Below are 15,970 nucleotides of genomic sequence, written 5' to 3' on the forward strand. Positions count from 1 at the left end.
CAGCTTCACCAATGCTTCTCAGTTTTTCCCCCCCTTAGGTGGGAGAGGATGGCTAGAAGGTGTTGCAGTTGGTATTTCCCTTTCCCCACATGGAAGGCTAGAGACAGCTGGAGTTGGGTATTCCCTTTCCCCAGGTTAGTTAGGCCCTGATAAAACCCCAGCTCTGGTAAAATAGATTCTCCTGAGAGCAGGCCTTGTTAAGAACCGAATGCTCTGGCACAATTCAAAATGGTTCCTTTTTCTCTACCCTTGCCTGAAGTGTGAGAGGATTTTTCTGTGATCTTCACTGTGAGAACCTGGCAGGTTCCTGCAGGTAAAGCTCAGGAAAGTATGAGAGCCTTCTGATGACTAGGATCTCCTGGAGTTTTTTTTATGTCTCAATCTTGTCCACGCTGAGCCTCTAGGAACTTGTTAATCACAGTTAAGATTTTTCTATCCCAGTACTCATTCTCATGGAGGTAGATTTCTGCTATAGTAAGTTGTTATTCTATCTACCTGTGTTGTTCCAATTTATGGTGCAGAGGTTTGCCCTGTGACCTCACTTCTCTGATGGATCTAAGCAGAGTTGTTGATTTTTTTAGTGTGTTCATCTTTTATTGTTGTTAGGATGAAATGGCAACTTCTAAGTTCCTTATATGCTGGACTGGAAATGAGAAGTATGAAACATCTTTTCAAATAAATAAAAGTTGATCATTTACTACCCACAGTTCTGCCCTCAAAAACTTAGATCTACACAAAGAAATAAAGGTGTCTGGGAAAGAATAAATGAAGATAAACATAAAAGATATTTTTTCATATTTTAAATGTCCTAAAAGATAATTGACTATTTAAAGCAAAAGTAATAGCAAAGTATTATGGAATTAGAGCATACAATAAAGTAAAATGTATGACAACTATGGCACAAAATTGGGAGAAAGAAAATGGAAGTATTACTATAAGGTTCTTAAACTATACATGAAGTAGTACAGTATTACTCAAAGAATGATTTTAGTTAATTAAAAGGAGTATATTATGAACTCTAGGATCACTAAAATTTGTTAAAAAGTGGTACAAATAATAAGCTAATAATGGAGATAAAAGAGAATAATAAAAAATAGTCAATCCAAAAGTAGGCAGAAAAAGAGAAAAACAGAACAAAGAACAGATGGAACAAATAGGAATCAACTAGAAAAATGGAAGATTTTAATCCAACTCTATCATAATTATATTAAATATAAATTGTCTAAACACACAAACAACAGAGATTGTCAAATTGTCAAAAGCAAGACAATTACATGCTGTGTACAATAAACCTACTTTAAAATTAAAGATAGAGGGACTTTCCTGGTGGCACAGTGGTTAAGAATCTGCCTGCCAATGCAGGGGACATGGGTTTGAGCCCTGGTCTGGGAAGATCCCACATGCCACAGAGCAACCAAGCCCGTGCACCACAACCACTGAGCCTGTGCTCTAGAGCCCGTGAGCCACAACTACTGAGCCCATGTGCCACAACTACTGAAGCCTGTGCACCTAGATCCCGTGCTCTGCAACAAGAGAAGCCACTGCAATGAGAAGCCTGTGCACTGCAACGAAGAGTAGCCCCCACTTGACACAACTAGAGAAAGCCTGTGTGCAGCAAGGAAGACCTAACGCAGCCAAAAATAAATAAATAAATAAATAAATAAACTTATTTAACAAAAAAAATAAAAGAGAATCAAAGATAGGTTAAAAGTAAAACAATGGCAAGAGAACAAAAGACAAGCCTCAGACTGGGGAAAAGTATGTGCAAAATAAATATGTGATAAAGAACTGTTATCCAAAATATACAAAGAACTCTTAAAACTCAACAATATGAAAACAAACAACCCAATTAAAAAATGGGCAAAGTATCTGAACAAACACCCTAATCAAAGAAGATATATAGAAGGCAAGTAAGCATGAAAAGATGCTCAACATTATATGTCATTAGGGAATTACAAATTAAAACAATGAGATACTAAATACTAACACCTATTAGAATGCTGAAAAACCAAACCACCACCAACACCAAATGCTAACGAGAACATGGAACAACAGGAACTCTTATTTATTGCTAGTGGGAATGAAAAATGGAACAGTCACTTGGGAAGATGGTTTGGCAGTTTCTTACAAAGCTAAAAATAGTTTTACCACAGGACCCAGAAATTGTGCACCTCGGTATTTACCCAAGTGAGCTGAACACTTATGTCCACACAAAAGCCTGAATATAAATGTTTACAGCAGCTTTATTCATAATTGTCAAAACCTGGAAGCATCCAAGATGACCTTCAATAGGTGAATAAACAAACTGCTGTATATCCATATAACAAAATATTATTTATCAATATAAAGAAATGAGCCATCAAGACATGAAAAGACATGGAGGAATCTAAAATGCATATTGCTAAGTGCAAGAAGCCAATCTGAAAAGGCTACATAATGTATGACTCCAGTTATATGATATTCTAGAAAAGGCAAAACCTTGGAGATAGTGAAAAGATCAATGGTGGCCAAAAGTTCAAGGAGGGAGGCGGAATAAATGAATAGGTGGAGCACAGGGCATTATTATATTAGGGCTGTTATACTATTCAGTATGATACAGTAATGGTAGGTGTACGTCATTATATATTTGTAAAAACCCACAGAACTGTAGAAGACCAAGAGTGAACCCTATTGTAAACTATGGGCATTAGTTAATAATAATGTATCAATATTTGCTGATGAACTGTAACAAATGTATCACACTAAGGCAAGATGTTAATAATAGCAGAAACTGTGTGTTTGAGGGGGGAAGGAGGTAAATGGGAAGACTATATTTTCTGCTCAGTTTTTCTGTAAACCTAAAATTTCTCTAAAAAATAAACTATTAATTTTTAAAAAGTAGAATACTGGGAAAATGGTGTACTATTAAGACACACTTAAAAGACAGCTGGAGTGGCTATATTAATACCAGACAAAACAGACTTCAGAAGAAGAAGTAATACTTGGTACAAGAGGGACATTATATGATGAAAAAGGGGTAAATTAACCAAGAAGATAATCTTAGATGTGTATACACCTAACAAAGAGTTTCAAAACACATGAAGCAAAAACTGCCAGAACTGAGTGGAAACAGACAGGATTCACATTTGTAGTTAGACTTCAACACTCCTCAGTAATAGAACAAACAAAATAAATAAGGATATAGAAAATCTAAACAACACTATCAACCAACTTAACCTAGTTGATGTTTATAGTACACTCAGCCCAACAACAACAAAATACACATTCTTTTCAAGTACACATGAAACATTCACCAAGTATACCATAATTCTTTGCCATAAAACAATCCTAAACAAATTTAAAACCAAAATCATACAGAGATGTCTCCTGACTATGACAGAATAGAGCTAGAAGTAAAAAATAGAAATATATGTGGAAAATCCCCAAACATTTGGTAATTAAGCAACATGCTTGTAAAAAACTCATGAGTCAAGTGGAAGTCATAAAGGAAATTAGAAAACATTGTGAATTGAATTTAAATGAAAACATAATATATTAAAATTTATGAAGGGCTTCCCTGGTGGCGCAGTGGTTGAGAGTCCGCCTGCCGATGCAGGGGACACAGGTTCGTGCCCCGGTCCGGGAAGATCCCACATGCCGCGGAGCGGCTGGGCCCGTGAGCCATGGCCGCTGAGCCTGCGCGTCCGGAGCCTGTGCTCCACAACGGGAGAGGCCACTACAGTGAGAGGCCCTAATAACACACACACACACACACACACACAAAAATTATGTGACAACCATGACCAAGTGATCAAGATTTGTCACCAATAAGTAATGTTGATGTCATGTTCCTCTAAAATGATACAATAAGAAGAACACATTCTGCTCCAAAACCCGTAACTTCAGTCTAATCATAAGAAAACAGACAAACCTAAGTTGATGGCCATCCTATTAAATACTTGACCAGTATGCTTTAAAGTTTTTAATGCCATTGAAAACAAGGAAGCAATAAATGAAGAAGACATGGTGACTAAATGCACTGTGGTACCCTGGATTGGGTCCTGGAACAGAAAAAGGACATTAGAAGAAAAGACGGTGAAATCTGAATAAAGTCTGGATCTTAATATTAATATACCAATGTTAATTTCTTAGTTTTGAAAAATATACCATGGCTGTATAGATTGTTAGCATTAGGGGAAAATGGGTGAAATTATATACATGGTAACTCTTTGTACTATCTTTGCAACTGTTCTATGAATCTAACATTATCCCAATATAAAAACTCATTAAATTTTTTGCATGATACAGCCAAAGCAGTGCTTACAAGGAATTGTTTGCCATTGATGTTTACATTAGAATAGAAGAAAAGTTTCCAATCAACAATCTAACCTTTGTTAGAGTACAGAAAAAGAGCAAATTAAATGCAAAGCAAGCAGAAGGAAGGGAATTATTTGGTAAGGGCAGAAATCAATGAAACTGGAAACAGAAACAATAGAGATAACCCATGAAACCAAAAGTTAATTTTCTTGAAAAAGATCAATAAAACACAAACTTCTAGTCAGACTGATATTGAAAACAAGAAGATACAATTTACCCATTATTAAGGATGAAAGAAGGGCTATCACTATAGACTACTCTGATATCAATAAATTCAACTTGGATGAAGTGGAAAAACTCCACAAACTACCAAAAGCTCATGCAAGAAGAAATAAGCAACCTGAATAATTCTACACTTATTAAACTGTATTCCAACAAAGAAAATCCTGGGCACAAATGGGTTCATTGGTGGATTTTACCAAACATTTAAGGAAGAAATAATAGAAATTCTACACAAACTCTTCTGGAAAAAAGAACAGAAGAGAACGCTTTCCAACTTATTTTATGAGGTCAGAATTACCCTGATAACAAAACCAGAGAAAAACACTATAGGAAAAGAAAACTACAGACCAACATTCCCATGAACTTAGACACAAAAATCTACAACAAAATATTAGCAAATAGAACCTATCAATATATCAAAAGGACAACATCATGACTAAGTGGGGTTCATCCAAGGAATGCGAAGTGAGTTCAACATTTAAAACTGATTTAATGTAAATAATTCATGACATCAACAGACTAAAGAACAAAAATGCTGTATGACTGATTATGTCAGTAGTTAAAGAAAAAGCGTTTAACAAATTCAACCTCCATTTATGATACTGTCAGCAAACTAGGAAGAGAAAGAAATACTCATAACCTGACAAAAATCATCTGCATAAATTTTTTAGCTTATATCATATTTAATGATGAAAAACTGAATGCTTCTTCCTAAGATTGAAAGTGAGACAAAGATATGCCTTCACCATTCCTATTCACTATCATACTCTAGGTCATAGCCAGTGCAATAAGGTAAGGAAGTGAAATAGGGCTTCCCTGGTGGCGCAGTGGTTGACAGTCTGCCTGCCGATGCAGGGGACATGGGTTCGTGCCCCGGTCCGGGAAGATCCCACATGCCGCAGAGTGGCTGGGCCCATGAGCCACGGCCACTGAGCCTGCACGTCCGGACTCTGTGCTCCGCAATGGGAGAGGCCACAACAGTGAGAGGCCTGCGTACCGCAAAAACAAAAAAAAAAGAAAGTGAAATAAAAGGCCTACAGATTGGAAATAAAATTGTCTCTATTTGTAGACATGCTTGTCTACATAAAAAATTATGAAGCAATTTTAACATAGTTACTAGAATGAACTAATAGTTAAGCAAGGTCACAGGATAAAAAGTCAAAATAAAAAATTAATTGTATTTGTATATACTATCAAGGAACAACTGGAAAACGGAATTTGAAAAAGGGTACCATTTATAATAGCACAAAATCATGAAGTATTTAGGCAAAAATGTAACAAAATATGTAAATGTTCTGTATGCTGAAAACTACAATAACAAAAAAATCTGATAAAAAAAATGAAAGAAGACCCATATAATGGAGGCTATGTTCATGGATTATAAGGCTCAATATTGTTAAGATGTTAATTCTCCCTCAATTGACCTACAGATTCAATGCAATCCCAATCAAAATCCAAGCACACACAAAAACCAGTTGTATTTCTTTCTCTTTTTTTTAAGGCTAGATTTCTTTTTTTAATATTAATTTATTCATTTATTTGGTTGCACCAGGTGGGCTCCTTAGTTGCGGCTCCCAGGCTCCTTAGTTGCAGCAAGTGGGCTCCTTAGTGTGGCATGCATGTGGGATCTAGTTCCCTTACCAGGGATCGAACCCAGACCTCCTGCATTGGGAGTGTGGAGACTTATCCACTGTGCCACCAGGGAAGTCCTTAGTTGTATTTCTATACACTAGCAATGAATATCTGAAATAAAATTAAGGAAATAATGCCATTTATAATAGAATAAAAAAGAATAAAATACCGAGGAATAAATTTAATCACAAAAGTACAAGATTCGCACACTGAAACCTACAAACCATTGCTGAAAGAAATTAAAGAAGACTTAAATACATTGATTGGGACATCCCTGGTGGTGCAGTGGTTAAGAATCCACCTCCCAATGCAGGGGAGACGGGTTCAATCCCTGGTCAGGGAATTAGGTCCCGCATGCATGCTGCACCTAAGAGTTCACATGTCACAACTAAGGAGCCCATGAGCCGCAACTAAGAAGCACATGTGCCTCAACTAAGGAGCCATTGAGCCACAACTAAGAAGCCCTCGAGCTACAACTAAGGATACCACTGGCTGCTACTAAGGAGCACACGTGCCGCAAGTAAAGGAGCTGGCAAGCCACAACTAAGGAGCCTGCCTGCCGCAACTAAGACCCGGTGCAACAACAACAACAAAAAAAGACAAATAAGTTGAAAGACATCCCTTGTTCATGGATTGAAATAAAATATTATTAGGAAGGCAATACCCCCCAAAGAAATCTACAGATTCAGTTCAATCCCAATCAAAATCCCAATGGCCTTTTTGCATAAACTGAACAGCTGATCCTAAAATTCACACAGAATTTCAAGGTAACACAAACAGCCAAAACAATATTCAAAATGAGTTGAAGAACTCACATTTATTGATTTCAAAACTTAATAAAAAGCTACTTACCATTAAAGCAGTGTGATACTGGCATAAGAATAGACATACTGATCAATGGAACAGAACTGAGAGTCCAGAAGTGAATCCATACATCTGTGGTCAACTGAGTTTTGACAACAGTGTGAAGGCAATTAAATGCAGAAAGAACAGTCTTTTCAACAAATAGTGCTGGGATAATTAGATATCCACATGCAAAAGAATGAAGTTGAACCCTTACCTTACATACAAAATTAACTCATGATGGATCAAAAGCCTAAACGTAAGCTCTAAAACCATAAAACTCTCAGAAGAAAACACTGAGGTAAGTCTTCATGACTTTGGGTAGGTATGACACCTAAAGCACAAGCAACCAAAGTAAAAAGCTGATAAAATGGACTTCATCAAAATTTAAAAGCATTTGTGCTTCAAAAGACACCATCAAGAAAGAAGACAACCCACAGAACGGGAGAAAGCAAATCATATTATCTGATATGGGTCTAGTATGCACAATATATAGAGAACTCTTAAAACTCAACAATAAAAAGACAAATAACCCAACTGAAAAATGGGCAACGGGACTCCCCTTGTGGTCCAGTGGTTAAGAATCTGCCTGCCAGTGGAGGGGACACGGGTTCGATCCCTGGTCTGGGAAGATCACACAAGCCACGGAGCAACTAAGCCCGTGCACCACAACTACTGAGCCCATGCTCTAGAGCCTGAGAGCTGCAACTACCGAGCCCACGTGCCCAATTACTGAGGCCTGTGTGCTCTAGAGCCTGTGCACCACAACTACTGAGCCCACGTGCTGCAACTACTGAAGCCTGCATGCCTAGAGCCCATGCTCCAAAACAAGCCACTGCCATGAGAAGCCTGCACACCACAATGAAGACTAGCCCCCACTCACTGCAACTAGAGAAAGCCTGCATGCAGCTACAAAGACCCAGTGCAGCAAAAAAAAAAAAAAAATGGGCAAAGGATTTGAATAGACATATCTCTAAAGGATATACAAATGGCCAGTAAACACATGAGAAGAGGTTCAACACCATTATCCATTACTGAAATACAAATCAAAGCCACAGTGAGATACCACTTCACAACCACTAGGAAGACTACATATTTTGTAAATAGGAAAATAACAAGTGTTCACAAGAACGTGGAGAAATTGGAATGTAAAATGGGGCAGCTATTATAGAAAATAGTTTGGTGTTCCTAAAAAAGTTAAACATAGAATTTCCATATGACTCAGCAATTCCACTCCTGGGTATATAAACAAAGAATTGAAAACAGGTGATTAAACAAAACTTTGCACACAAATGTTCATAACAGCACTATTAACAATAGTAAAAAAGTGAGGAACAATCCAACTGTCCAACAACTCATGAAGGGTTAACCCCAAATAGTCAAAGCAATCCTGAGAAAGAAAAACAGAGCTGGAGGAATCAGGCTCCCTGACTTCAGACTATACTACAAAGCTACAGTAATCGAAACAGTATGGTACTGGCACAAAAACAGAAATATTGATCAATGGAACAAGATAGAAAGTCCAGAAATAAACCCATGCACCTATGGCCAATTAATGTATGACAAAGGAGGCAAGACTATATAATGGAGAAAAGACAGTCTCTTCAATAAGTGGTACTGGGAAAACTGGACAGCTACATGTAAAAGAATGAAATTAGAACATTCTCTAACACCATACACAAAAAATAAACTCAAAATGGATCCAAGACCTAAATGTAAGGTTGGATGCTATAAAACTCTTAAGAGGTAAACATAGGCAGAACACTCTTTGACATAAATCACAGCAATATCTTTTTTGATCCACCTCCTAGAGGAATGAAAATCAAAACGAAAATAAACAAATGGGACCTAATTAAACTTACAAGCTTTTGCACAGCAAAGGAAACCATCAACAAAATGAAAAGACAATCCACAGAATGGGAGAAAATATTTGCAAACAAAGTGACCGACAAGGGATTAATCTCCAAAGTAAACAAACAGCTCATACAGCTTAATATCAAAAAAAACCCAGATAACGCAATCAAAAAAATGGGCAGAAGACCTAAACAGACAGTTCTCTAAAGAAGACTTACAGATGGCCAAGAGGCACATGAAAAGATGCTCAACATTGCTAATTATTAGAGAAATGCAAATCAAAATGACAATGAGGTATCACCTCACATTGGTCAGAATGGTCATCATCAAAAAGTCTACAAACAATAAATGCTGGAGATGGTGTGGAGAAAAGGAAACCATCCTATGCTGTTGGTGGGAATGTAAATTGCTACAACCACTATGAAGAACAGTATGGAGGTTCCTTAAAAAACTAAAAATAGAGCTATCATATGATCCAGCAATCCTACTCCTAGGCATATATCTGGAGAAAACCATAATTCAAAAATATACACATACCCCAATGTACACTGCAGCACTATTTACAATAGCCAAGACACGGAAGCAAACTAAATGTCCATCGACAGAGGAATGGATAAAGAAGATGTGGCACATATATACAATGGAATATTACTCAGCCGTAAAAAAGAACAAAATTTTGCCATTTGCAGCAACATGGATGCACCTAGAGATTATCATACTAAGTGAAATAAGTCGGAGAGAGAAGGGCAAATATCATATGATATCACTCATATGTGGAATCTAATTTTTAAAAATGATACAAATGAACTTATTTACAAAGTAGAAACAGACTTACTGATATCGAAAACAAACTTATGGTTACCAAAGGGGAAACATCGGGGGGAGGGATAAATCAGGAGCTTGGGATTAATACACACACACCACTATATACAAAACAGATAATCAACAAGGATCTACTGTATAGCACGGGAACCCTACTCAATATTCTGTAATAACCTATCTGGGAAAAGAATCTGAAAAAGAATGAATACATGTATATGTATAACTGAATCACTTTGCTGTACACCTGAAACTAACACAACATTGTAAATCAACTATGCTCCAATAATTTTTTTTAAAACTCATGAATGGATAAATAAATGGATATAATAAAATGTAATAAATATATAAATAAAATGTAATATATATATCCATATGTATTAGTTTTCCAGTACTGGCATAACAAATTATCATAAACTGGGTAGCTTAAAACAACAGAAATTTATTCCCTCACAATCCTGGAAGCGTGATGTTTAAAATTAAGGTGTCAGGGGACTACACTCCCTCCGAAGGCTATAGGGAAGAATTCTTCGTGCCTCTTCCAGCTTTTACTGGCTCTAGGGATCCCTTGGCTTGGTTGGCTTCATCACTCCAATCTCTGCCTCTGTCTTTACATGGTCCTGTGCTTTTGTGTGTCTCATCCTCTTCGGTCTCTTATAAGGACAGTTGTCATTGGATTTAGGACTCACTGAATAGTCCAGGATGTTCTCGTCTTGAGACTCTCAGTTTAATTGTATCTGCAAAGATCCTTTTTCCCAAATAAGGTAACATTCACAGGTTCTGGGAGTTAAGACATGGCATATCTTTTATGGAGCCACTATTCAACCCACTGTATCATACAATGATAAATAATTCAGTCAAAAAAGGAATGAAGTACTGATACATGGTTGCAACATGGATGAATTTTGAAAACATTATGCTAAGTGAAAGAAGTGAGAAACAAAAGGTACACACTGTATGATTCCATTTATGTAAACTTTCCAGAAGAGGCAAATCCATAGAGACAGAAAGCACATCAGTAGTTGCCAGGGGCTGGGCGGAAGGGGAAATGAGGAGTGACTACTTACAGGATTTCCTTTTGCATTGATAAAAATGTTCTGGAAATAGATAATGGTGATGGTTGCATAACATTATGAATGTACCGCATGTCAGTGAATTGTACACGTTTTAAATGGTTAAAATGGTAAATGTCATGTACATTTTACCACATACACACACAAAATCTCATCACAACTTTGTTTCTAGAAATCAACAAGCTGGTTCTATATTTTATATGGAAAACAAAACAGTTAAGCTAGCTATGACAATTCTCACAAAACAGAACAAATTTGGAGTACTCACATTTCTTGATTCCAAAGACTTACTAAAAGCTACAGTAGGCTTCCCTGGTGGCACAGTGGTTGAGAGTCTGCCTGCCGATGCAGGGGACACGGGTTCGTGCCCCGGTCTGGGAAGATCACACATGCCGTGGATCGGCTGGGCCTGTGAGCCATGGCCACTGAGCCTGCGCGTCCGGAGCCTGTGCTCTGCAACGGGAGAGGCCACAGCAGTGAGAAGCCCACGTACCGCAAAAAAAAAAAAAAAAAAAGCTACAGTAATCATGACATTGGGTTATAAGTGGAAGTATAAACACAAAGATTAATGGAGGGCTTCCCTAGTGGCAGAGGGGTTAAGAATCCACCTGCTAATGCAGGGGACATGAATTCGAGCCCTGGTCCGGGAAGATCCCACATGCTGCACAGCAACTAAGCCCGCGAGCCACAACTACTGAGCCCGCGTGCCACAACTACTGAAGCCCGTGCGCCTAGACCCCGTGTTCTGCAACAAGAGAAGCCACCTCAATAAGAAGCCTGTGCACCACACCGAAGAGTAGCCCCCGCTCGCTGCAACTAGAGAAAGCCTGCGTGCAGCAACGAAGACCCAACACAGCCAAAAATAAAATTTAAAAGAAAATTTAAAAATAAAAATAAATAATTAAAACAAATGACTTATAAACTTTAAAAAAAAAGATGAATGGAAAGGAATATAGAGACCAGAAACAGACCTATAGATTTATAATTAATTTATTTCAGCAGTGTTTCAAAGGCAAGTCAGTGGAGAGATAAGTGTTTTCAACAAATGGTACTGGAACAAATGGTCATCCAAAATTAAAAAACCCTCAATCCTCACACTATAAATATAAATATATATTTAATATAAAAATACCCCACACTATATAGAAAACTGGCTCCAAATGGATCATAGATATACATGTAAAATCTAAAATTATAACATTTCTAGAGAGAAATATAGGGGAAACTTTTTGTGACCTTTGATCAGGCAAAAACTTCTTAGATAATCTAACACAAAAATCATGATCCATAATAAAATGATATATTGGACAAGGTACATATTGGGTAAAAACACTCATAAAACACATACATGATAAAAACTTGTAACCAAAATACAAAAAGAAATCTATACACTTGATAATAAAATAAACAACCTAATTTTTAAATGGGCAAAATACCTGAATAGACATTTCATTAAAGAAAATATACAGAAGGCAAACAAGCACAAGAAAAATATCCAATATTATTAAACACTAAGAAAATGGAAATTGAGACCACTACATACCTATAATGGCTTAAATAAAATGATAATGCTAAGTGGAACAACTAGAATTCTAAGGATGTGGAATGACTAGAATTCTTTTATGTTGCTTGCGGGAATGCAAAATCATTTTGGAAAACAATTTGGGCAGATTTAAAAAAAATAAATATACAACACTGATAATATGATCCAGTAATCCTGCTCTTTGGTATTTATCTAAGAGATTAAAACATATGTTCACACAAAACCTGCATGCAAATATTTATAGCGGCTTTATTCATAATCACATAAAAAACAGAAACAAACCATATTCCCTTCAACCAGTGAATTATTAATAATATACAAATTGTGGTACATCCATACAATGGATACTACTCATTAATTAAAAGTAACAAACTCTTGATGCAACATGGATGAATATCAAATGCATTTTGCTAAGCAAAAGAAGCCAGACTCAAAAGAGTACATTCTGTATGACTCCATTTACATAAACCTCTGGAAAAGGCAAAAGTATATGGATGGAAAACAGAATCAGTGGTTGCCAACAATGACTGAGGTCGGGAAGAATGGTTGACCCTGGAGGGGAGTGATCAGGGAATTGCTGGGGTGACGGAACTGTTCTATGGAAAGGTAGTGGATACATGACCCTATGCATTTATCAAATATCACAGAACTGTACACTACAAAAAATAAATTTTACTGTATGAAATTTTAAAACAACAACCAGGATATGGGAAGGAAAATGAAATTCAGACTATAAACAAATTAATCTAAATTAGTGAAACTTACATTTATGGTTTACTTATGAACTGTATTACAAATGAATGATATAACTGTATTGAAAGAAACTGGAAGAAAGGAGCTGACCCAAGTAATTCTAGAAAACAATGTTTTGACTGGATTCTGTAAGGCTGAAGATAAAAAGAACTGTATACAAATACTGTAGTACAGTTGGTAAAATTTGTTTCTCAAAGGAGTTTGGGTTAGCAACTCTGAAACTATTTTATTTGTACACTAGATTTGAACAACTAAACATATTGTAGGTAATAAGAGTCAGGTTTCTTACTGTTGGAGAGAGAACGTAGAATTAGGCAAGGTGGAGAGCTAGTGTGAACCCTGTGGTGCTAGACTAGAACTGGAGTTATTAATACAGACTCATGTTTTTTTATGTAAAGATATGTAGACAGAAAAATAAATACAGATGCATGTATATGCATGGGTTAGTATACATTTATTTCCTAGCACTAGTAACTGAAAAGGCTTAGGAGTGGTGACAACCCAGTAGCAATGAGCATGCTTAGTTCTCATATCTTGGTTTCTAAATACCATTCTCCAATTAAAAGAACCATAGCTCCTAGGAGAATGGATTGATTCTAGAGCTCAGGGAGGGAAAAGATAAGATGAGCCTGGATTACCTTTTGGTGCCAGAAAGAAACAAAGTACTGAAAAATTGGGGGCATGTTGAAAGGGCATAGGAGACAATCTGAAAAAGTTTCAAATGGACAATGTTTGAAGAAGAACTTGAGCAACGAAATATATAACAAAAATATTGGAGTATAGTACAGAGAATGAAATAAATACCTATGAGTTCATGGTGATATACAGAAATAATGGAATAAGAAAATAAATGAGAAAGAAGAAACTAATGTTCCTATATAAGAATTCCAATTAATAAATGAAGAAGAAATGAGGGAAACAGAAAACCACCATTAGAACACCACAGTAATAACTCTTGTAGAGATCTACCAAGGGACACTTCAGTTAGCAGGTGAAAGTTTAAACAGGAATAAGATATTTGCATAGTCTCAAAGTATCTCCCACAAAGATATTTAGTAATTACAAAGAGAAACAGACACCATCTTAACAAAATGATCAGGGTTTACCTCCCCAGTAATACATACTGACAACGTGTACTCCCTGATATGGAGCAATAAGAAGACAACACCTCTCTCTGTAAGACTCTTCCCAATAATGTATAACCTCAATCTCATCATGAGAAAACAGGAGACAGACCCAAAATAAAGGCAAACATCTATAAAACACTCCACTCCATTTTATAACAATCTAGTTCAGATTAACATTCCATCAACACTGGGTTATACATTCTTCTCAAATACACATGAGACATTCCCCATAACAGACCACGTGTTTGGCCATAAAACAAATCTCAATAAACTTGAAAGGACTTAATTCATAAAAGACTGAAATCACACAAAGTATGCTCTATGATCATGAAGAAAGAAAATTAGAAATAAATAACAAAGAAAATTTGGGATATTCAAAAATATGTGGAACTTATTCCAAAATAACCAATGAGCAAAAGAAGAAACAAAAAGGGAAATATGAAAATATTTTGAGATTAATGAAAATGAAAACATTGCATATCAAAATTTATGGAATGCAGCTCAAGCAGAAATTTACCTGTAAATGCCTATAATAAAAAAGAAAAAAATATCATAAATCAACAGTCTAATCTTCCATCTTATGAAACCAGAAAAAGAAGAGCAAAGTAAACCCAAAGCAAGTAAAATGAAGGAGATGATAAAGGCTAGAGCAAACAAAAATGGAATAGAGTACAGAAAAAACAACACAGAGAAAGAAAAAAGACAGAAGTTGGTCTTTGAAGAAAAACAACAAAAATGACAAAATTTCAGCTATACCCACCAAAACCAAAAAGAATGAAGGCTCAAATTACTAAAATCAGGAATGAAAAAGAGGACATTACTACTGAACTTACAGAAATAACAAGCTTTAAAAGGGAATACTATGTAAAATTATATGCCAACAAATTAGATAATCTATATAAAATGAAAAAATTCCTAGAAACAAATAACTAACACTGACTCAAGATGAAATATAAAATCAGTGTATACCTATAATAAAGAGATTGAATAAGTAATCAAAATCTTTCCACAAACAAGCCCATACTAGGATGACTTCACTGGTAAATTCTACCAATTTTTTTTTTTTTTTTTGGCCATGCCACACGGCTTGTGGGATCTTAGTTCCCTGACCAGGGACTGAATGTATGCCCCCTACAGTGGAAGCACAGAATCCTAACCACTGGACCACCAAGGAATTCCCTCTACCAAAATTTTAAGAGAAATGAATAACTTTCTTTTTGAGACAAAAGACAGAAGAGGAGGGAACACTTCCTAAGAATTCTTTGAGGCCAGTATTACCCTGATACCAAAACCGGACTAAGATATAACAAAAAAAGAAATCTACAGACCAATATTCTTTATGTATATAGATGCAAAAATCAACAAAATACTAGCCAGCTGAATTCAGCAGCATATGAAAAGGATTATGCACCATGACAAAGAGGTATTATGCCAGGAACACAGGGTTAATTCAAGAGACAAATATCAGTCAATGTAATATACCACAGTAATAGAATGAAAGACAAAAGCCAAATGATCATCTCAATAGATACAGAAAAAGCATTTGACAAAATACATTTTTTTAAAATCCCAACAAACTAGCAATAAAAGGAGTCTTCCTCATGATAAAGGGCATCTGCAAAAACATTCTAAGGAATATCATACTTCATAGTGAAAGACAGAAAGCTTTCCCTCTATGATTAGAAACAAGATAACAATGTCTGCTCTTGATGCTTCTATTCAACATTGTAGTGGAGGCTCTAGCCAGA

This window comes from Globicephala melas, chromosome 3, assembly GCF_963455315.2.
Source record: "Globicephala melas chromosome 3, mGloMel1.2, whole genome shotgun sequence".
NCBI classification, from domain to species: domain Eukaryota; kingdom Metazoa; phylum Chordata; class Mammalia; order Artiodactyla; family Delphinidae; genus Globicephala; species Globicephala melas.